This window comes from Triticum urartu, chromosome 2A, assembly GCF_056163025.1.
Source record: "Triticum urartu cultivar PI428250 chromosome 2A, HENAU_Tu73, whole genome shotgun sequence".
Lineage (NCBI taxonomy): Eukaryota > Viridiplantae > Streptophyta > Magnoliopsida > Poales > Poaceae > Triticum > Triticum urartu.
In genome coordinates this window covers 398,102,193-398,110,001 of record NC_141874.1, presented here as the reverse complement: position 1 = coordinate 398,110,001, position 7,809 = coordinate 398,102,193, and the positions used below count along the sequence as shown (strand labels likewise).

Genomic DNA, 7,809 nt, shown 5'->3' with positions numbered 1-7,809 from the left:
CCGGAGAGTCGCCTTCCATCGGGAGAGCCGCCAAACGAGCCGACGCAACAATAAGGTTTTCCAAGGGATTGGAGAAGTCACCGGGTGGTGTTGGCACATAATGAGGCGGAGCGGTATTGTGACGCCCAGATAATTAAGCTACAGTGAACCTCTGCTAATTATGCCATGTCACGGACGTGGAGTATGTGATCGCGAGCTCACAGGAGCTCGCTATCTGTGCCGTCGAGTATAGCTTTGTGATTTGATATTTGGACGAGTCTACGTAGGGGCCGGCTGCTCGCTGGCATGCGCGAGCGGCCGGCCTAAAATAGAAATTTTTTATCCGCTAGCGTCTGCTCTGCATAGACATGCATGTGTGTAATTTTTGTCCGCTAGCGCATGTATCTTTTAGCATTTAATACATTCACACCGGTCACAATCAGTTGGAAAAAACAGATCACATATGCATTTGTTTCGGTTTTCAAATTTTCAAAAAGCTATATCTTCCAAACCGCGCGTCGGAATTAAGATCCGTTTTCACCGCTGGAATCCTCACGACATGCTCTTCAAAACTATATCCCGCATGGGGATGTTTCGACGAACTAGTCTTCCTGCCAACTAAACATCAATGTGTGTGCAACTAGACTAGATTGCCGCGCCAACTGAGCATATGTGTGTGCCAAAAAAGTCCTGCCAACTAAACATCAATGTGTGTGCAACTAGACTAGATTGCCGCGCCAACTAAGCATATGTGTGTGTGTCAAAAAAGTCCTGCCAACTAAACATCAATGTGTGTGCAACTAGACTAGATTGCCACGCCAACTGAGCATATGTGTGTGCAACTAGTGTCCTGCCAACTAAACATTAGTGTGTGTGTAACTAGACTAAATTACAAGCCAACTAAGCATATGCGTGTGCAATTAGTCTTCCTGTCAACTAAACATCAATGTGTGTGCAACTAGACTACATTACAAGCCAACTAAATATCAATGTATGTGCAACTAGACTACATTACAAACCAACTAAACATCAATGTGTGTGCGACTAGACTACATTACAAGAGGAGGTTGCACATCGACTTTCGTCGAGGCAATAGACTAGTCGCACATCAAAGTTGTCGTGGTTGCTAGGTTGTAATCTCATACGAAGGCGCAGCTCCAAACATTAGTTTTGGAAAAAAGTTGCACGATGTAGTAATAAAGTTGCACACTGCAGTAATAGAGTTGCACTATATAGCTCCAAAGTTGGCATCGAAAAAAATTCGTCAAAATATACCCATGCGGGATCTAGTTTCAAAGATCTCGTCGCGAGGATTTCAATGGTGAAAACGGATTTGAATTCCGACGCACGGTTTGAAAGATATAGCTTTTTGAATTTTTAAAAATCCAAAATAAATGCAGATGGATCTGTCTTTCTTAAACTAAAGGAGCAGTGTGAACGTATTTAATGCCACGCCTACATGCACTAGCAGACAAATAAATTACCACATGCATGCGTTGTGAGAGCCGGCCGCTCGGTTCGACTAAAAAGTGCGCGGCAACTTTTTAGATTTCAGGTTGATATTTTGAATGCGTGTGTCAGTATGACGTCCACTTGGTACAGATAAGTCCAGATATACATCGCTGAACTGACCTGTCTTGTGGGTCCTCGGCTGCACGTGCGTTTGGACGCCGTGGACGGTGCGAGCCAGAGCCGTGGCTCGACTTGTCGCCGGCGTCCTGATCCGTGGATCAACTCCGGTGCATTCCGGTAAACGACGGTAGAGGCTGCAGTAAATGCTCGATCCGGGTCGCTCGGAGCACCTGTCTCCTACCTCCAGACCTAGGTCATCCATTGTTGGGAGCGGCGACCGCGGTGGACAAATCTGGTGCGGCAAGGCGACTTGGGGTGAGGCAACCATGGAGTTCTTGATGCAGCCGATAAATAGGTACGAATCTCCTTCCCATTGCTTGTTGTTCGCCCATGAATTTAGGATTTGGTACTTTCAGATAGATCTCATTTTCCAAACTGCGGATGCAGCAGAACTCTCCTAGAAGAGGTGGACGAGAACAACACTTGGATCCTGTTCATTATCCTGTAAGCACGCCGCCCGTAGTACACCTGCCAGCCAGGTCCGCGTCGAGTGCTAACAGCAAGATTTGTGCTAAAATGCTGTTCCAGGGGCAGGCAGTGCAGACAAAGAACAAACTTCAGAGCACTCCATCGAGCAGGTTGACCCAAAAAAACCTGGATGATGCAAAGGTACTTCAGTTAGTGGTAGAACCTATTTTAAAGTAAACTGATATACTCCAATACAGTTCTGAATCAGCTGCCTTGCATCTGCTGTTGTTACGAAGTCTCTGAAAAAAGTATAAGAAGCGTGACTAGAGGGCAAACTGTTATCTGAACAAACTTGCATAGCAAAAAAGAAAGTATCTGGAAGCTTGGCCATGGGTATGGGTACATAAAACTAAATTTATTATGCTGCGCATTAGAAATGAAATAATTTAAGCGATTCCTGTCCAAACAACTTGTCAACAAAGTTTTCTGCTGGGGGTGTGTGGTGAGCAAGTATTCATTATTATTATGACATGCATAGATTTTGCTCGGTGGTCTCTTTAACTGTAATACCAGACTCTTTAGGTTAAGATACTTTCTTTGAAATGCAGAGTGTGGGTTGGGGCTGCTGCGCTTGGTAGGGCGCCGTGTGCTAATAGAGTTTCCGCACTACGGAAAACTGTCCAGCAATTTGCTGAAGAGCCTGGTGACGTTGTCACTGTGCCTAAACTAGGAACAAGTTTTGACACACTTGGTGAGGCTTATGATTTCTACAACTTATACTCATGGAGAAAGGCTTTGGTATCGGATATGGAAAAGGCATGCTGAATGTAAACCGGACAAAATGCATGCAGGAGATTACCTGTGGCTGTGCGGTAGTAAAAAATTTCTTGTTCCACAATTTATTTATTTTTAGTTGGTCATGAAGGTATTAAGCTGTTGTTAACTAACTTATTGTTTATAAAACTGTTTGCAGGGCAAACCAATAACATTGTGGAGCATCCAGATGAGCACAATCATTCATTGTCCGCGACCTATGGATAGACTATACACTGGCCATCCCACAAGCATATTGACATGTACAACACAGACCTTGTGAAGCAATTGCGACAGAACAACGTCAATCTCGCGAAGGTCTACAACATAATTGGGAGCTTCTTTGGTAGGATGGAGAATGTACCATTCACGAAGAGAGCATTACATAATCTGTGTGATAAATTTAGCCGTGAACAAGCAGAAGATGATGTCAGGAAAACAATGGAGGTGTTTTAGGAGCTCTTATCAAAGGATTCACAATTCACCTATCGAGTTCAGGCTAACAAAGAAGGGAGGATTAGCACTCTAATGTGGGCTACTGGAAACAGCAGATTCCATTATACCTTTTTTGGGGTTGTTGTGACATTCGATACGACATTGACTAATCCGTACGACATGTCATTTGGTCTTTTTGTGGGTGTTAACAATCATTTCCAGAGCATTGTACTAGCTGGGGTGCTGATTCGTGATGAGAAGGTTGAAACATTCGAATGGGTTTTTGCAGAATTCATTAGGATAATGGGTGGAACTGCACCGCAAAACCATCCTTACAGGTAATATATTCTGAATTACTACTGAATCATATAAAAACTATAATCAGTTTAGCAAGAATAATAATGTGTTGTTGATGATTTTCAGATCAAAATTGAGCGATGGAAGTAGCAATACAAAATGTCATGCCTGACACAGCTCAGTGGTGGTGCAAGTGGCATGTGCTGAAGAAGGCCAAAGAGTCTTTGGGTCCTCTGTACTCCAAGAAGAGTGACTTCCACCCTGAGTTTCACAAGGTTGTTAATCATATGCTAACAAGTAACAATAGATGAATTTGAAGGAGCATGGAAGTATTTAGTAGAGAAGCACAACCTGAAGAATCACACATACATGACACAATTGTATGAAATCCGTCACAAATGGGCGAAGCCTTATTTCAAAGGTATATTCTGTGCAAAGATGACAAGTACGCAGCGGAGTGAAAGTACAAACCAAATGTTGAAGAATTATGTCCCTCCTGGATGCCCCATGCATATGTTTGTCAGGAAGTACATGAGATTGCTCTTTTGACAGAGAATCTGAAGAAAATTACAAGGAGAAACGGACCAGAATTGTAAGGCAGAGACGCCACTTCTTTTTGTACCCCACAATAATTTTCTGGACTAAGTAATTAATGATTTTGCAGGGGAGGCCACATCTGCGTGCAAACATGGCAACTGAACGGCATGCTGGGAAGATATACACAAGAGCTATCTTTGAGCAGTTTGGGCATATACTATATGAGTGCGGTGCATACCAGGTGGAGGAGATCGAGAAAGGAAAATCATATGTCGCAATACATACTGAAGCGGATCGCAGGGAGAAGTGGTGTAGGACTTCATACAAATTTACAGTGTTAGATGGTGGAGATGAATTTGATTATGAATGCAGTCAGTTTGCACACATGGGTTTGCCTGGCAGCCATGTGTTAAAGATAATATCAGCAGATCATATTCATGCATAACATTTGGAAGAAAAAAGCAGACTTGTAATCACTAGATGGTTGTTGACTCTTTTTATGCAGGTCCTGGACTTTATACGCGTTACTGAAATCCCTAAGAAGCATATAGTAAAACGATGGGCACAAGATCCACGTGATATCCTCCCGCCGCACCTGACACTGCTGGAGGGACCATGCTCAAGAGAACCCATTCAGTTTCAGGCATTTTAATTAATATGTGTACGCACGCAATGGAGCAACGTAGAAGCATATGAGCATCTGATAAAACTGTTCAGCTGAGATGAAGCCATTCATTTAGATGAGAGACGGGTTGGGATTGGAGGACCGATTGGCCGAAAATGGAGGTGTTTTGAATCAGGTTCAGTGAGAAGGAGTTGTCGTAGCTGCGGCAGTAGGGACACATGTTGACATGGATAACGACAAGAATAGTTCAGTAAATGAGTCTGGGAATATGCTGGAAGCGTTATTACCTCCGGCTAAGCGCAAGGAGATGGGTAGGCCTACCACAAGTAGGGAGAAGGCACCGTACGAAGGATTGAGTAAACGAACCAGATTCTGCAGCATTTGTTGATGACAAGGACACAAGCGAGTCTCATCATGGAGATGTACCTAAACAACCTCGGAAGCCTGCGAGATGCAAGAATTGTGGTGTGGAAGGTCACCGTCGGAACAATTGTCATAAGGTGGTTGAGCTTAGACTTATGTAATTGTGTGCACTTTCAGTGAAGGCAACAGACATAACTTTGCGACAGTATCCAGGATGCTTGTGTACAAAGATGGCATGATGACCAGATTCTTAAATCATCCTGATGTGTTTTATGTTGAACTCAAGAAGTGTGAATAAGCAACAAAGCTTCTGAAGAGATCAGTGCATCATCTCTTATGCAACTGCTACTGCAGTTGACTCCTTTCCAAGCACTGGTAAAATCTTTCTACAGATCTTAGCGCTCTTCTTAAATTTACCGGGATTTTATATAGTTGTTTTTCCTCTAATAAGGTGCATCATGCTTACTGTTGAATCTTTGCATCTTTAATCAGACCATGCTTATTGTTGGATTTGCACATGAATAACTAAAAACGCCATTGCATTACACAGTTCCTTCATTTTAGCAATTAAACTTATGTATCTGGTGTTAATTTAGTATGATTTCTTGTTCAAAGTGTATATTCATAGGAAGGTCTTTATGTGGCTTTGGTCATCCTAAATTTTGTGTGGATTATTTTTTCAGCCCTGGTTAGCTTTCATCTGCACACGCCCAATTTCCTTATGCACTGCTGATGTTGAAGGACGGCGACATGTTTAACTCGTGTTTAATATTGTCAGAAGAGAAAATGTAGAGAAAGGGTTGCTTGCATGCCATCCATGTCATAGAGAAAATGTTAAATTCCCTCTCTCCATTTCCTTACCATGAATCCAACGCTTTATTATTCTGTTTTTAGCTTCTAGATGTTCTGCAATTATATAAACAATGAGTAGTATGCCAAATAATAGTTACTGTCTGTCTGAACTGTAGTTCCACTCCATGAGAAGCTGAAATAAACTGAGAATAGGGCAAACAAATTCCAACGCTTCCTGCTCGTAGGCGGTGCCCGCTATGATTCTACCGCAGCGGCGCAGGCGGAGTCGACATCAACCACGACCTTCCACCGCCGCCCCTGCGGGTAAAGCCGGAGGCTGAGGAGGCGGAGGCGGAGTACCAAGACGCCCTCGAGGAGGCCCTGCATCATGCGCTGGAGGCGAGCCGGCTTGAGGAGGACACCCATTGGGATGGGCTGGAGCAAGCCCTAGCTTTGTCCGCGGCGGGGGACTCCGTCTAGGCGCCCTTATTCGTGCCTCCACTGCCGTCAGCGCGGCCCCTCATCGGGCCCAAGGCTGAGACGGAGCCGGAGCGCGAGCCAACTCCCACGCGCAAGCGTTCACCGCCGGCCCCCACTTGGCAGAGTCCTATTCGTGGACCGGCCAGCTCCGCGAGTGGGTGAACGCGCCTCCCTGCCACTACGCCACCACGACGGAAGAAGAGGCGGCCCACCTTGAGCGCTGGAAGGCGCATTAGCTCGCCGAGGAGGGGGTCGACGGCGAGCGGCAGATGCGATATGAGAAGATGATGCGCCACAATGAGGAGGCTCTGCGGCTTGAGGAGGAGGAGCGCGCCCGCCTCGCCGCTATGCCGCCGTCCCAGCAGACGCTGGAGGAGGCTGCCCTGGCGGTGTATCAAGCCGCGTTCGGGTGGGCTGGGCCTCCCCCGTGTTCATTGACCTCACCGGCGGCGGCAACGACGACGGGAAGGGCAAGGGCAAGGCGGTCTACTAGGGCACCGTGCTAGCGTTTATTATAGTTTTTAAATTTGTAATTATGTTTAAGTGGACTTTGGCTGGCGTTTGACCGGCCATTTATGTATAATTATACTTAATTCGTCTGTTTCGGCCACGTTGGTATAAATGGGTCGGCCCCCCTTTGAATGCACCTACATACCCAAATAAAAAAGCGGACGCGCACATCCATCTGACCGACTCAAATGGACGAAAAACGGATAAAGCGTTCATTTGTTTGGATCGGCGCGTTGGAGTTGCTCTAAGTTTGCGGCAGTGTCTAAGATGCTCGTGTACAAAGATGGCGTGATGTACAGGGACTGGGAAATAAAGATGGCGTCACATTTTCGATTTGGGTTTTGTGGTGAGTTCTACTGAATATTATATTGTTTTTAGACAGTACTGAATATTAGATAAACCATGTTTTTTTTGACGGGTAACTAGGGACTTTATTAATCAGTAATCAACATCGAAATACAAATAATGTCTGGTACTGTCCCTAGCCAAATGTGGCGGCCTATAGCAAAAGAAGATGCCGCTTTCGCCAGTGCATGGGCTTCGAAGTTATTTTCTCTATGTTCAAACTTGAACTTGACATGGTGGAAATCCCTTCTCCTCTCCGATATTTCATGTAACACCGATGCATAGTGTGTCGCCGATGCTGTTTCTATCCTGTTCAGCACTTCAAGACAATCGGAGGCAATCAGCAATCGGGTTAGATGCAGGTCCGTAGCCAAGGCAAGAGCCTCATTGCATGCGTGTGCCTCCAGAACAGCCGCATCGTTCAAATCGTCAAAAACCAGTGCCGAAGCCCCCAGATAAACCATGTTGGTAGCTGCCACAGTGTGTATTAATAAATGGGCTTAACGGGACAAGTTAGTCCAGAATCTACAGAGAGCCGGCCCAGTACATCCATCTCCGTCCTGATCCGTGACGATGCTAACCAACGGAATTAG

General features: G+C 45.3%; 1 long non-coding RNA gene and 1 pseudogene across 3 annotated transcripts; both read left to right on the top strand.

The window, feature by feature from the left end:
* The first annotated feature begins 1,589 nt into the window (after window positions 1-1,589).
* Window positions 1,590-3,602, top strand: LOC147985252 (uncharacterized). Of its 2 annotated transcripts, none has more exons than XR_015616541.1 (4): window positions 1,590-1,906; window positions 1,999-2,220; window positions 2,628-2,891; window positions 2,993-3,602. It is a non-coding gene; the product is annotated as an uncharacterized LOC147985252 (long non-coding RNA). The 2 variants fall into 2 exon arrangements; XR_015616542.1 differs by having other exon boundaries at window positions 1,591-1,906; window positions 2,002-2,220.
* A 90-nt stretch (window positions 3,603-3,692) lies between these two features.
* Window positions 3,693-7,205, top strand: LOC147985251 (protein FAR1-RELATED SEQUENCE 5-like; annotated as a pseudogene). The gene is made up of 3 exons (XR_015616540.1): window positions 3,693-4,156; window positions 4,229-5,464; window positions 5,773-7,205. The product of XR_015616540.1 is annotated as a protein FAR1-RELATED SEQUENCE 5-like (transcript).
* Window positions 7,206-7,809: the final 604 nt, after the last annotated feature.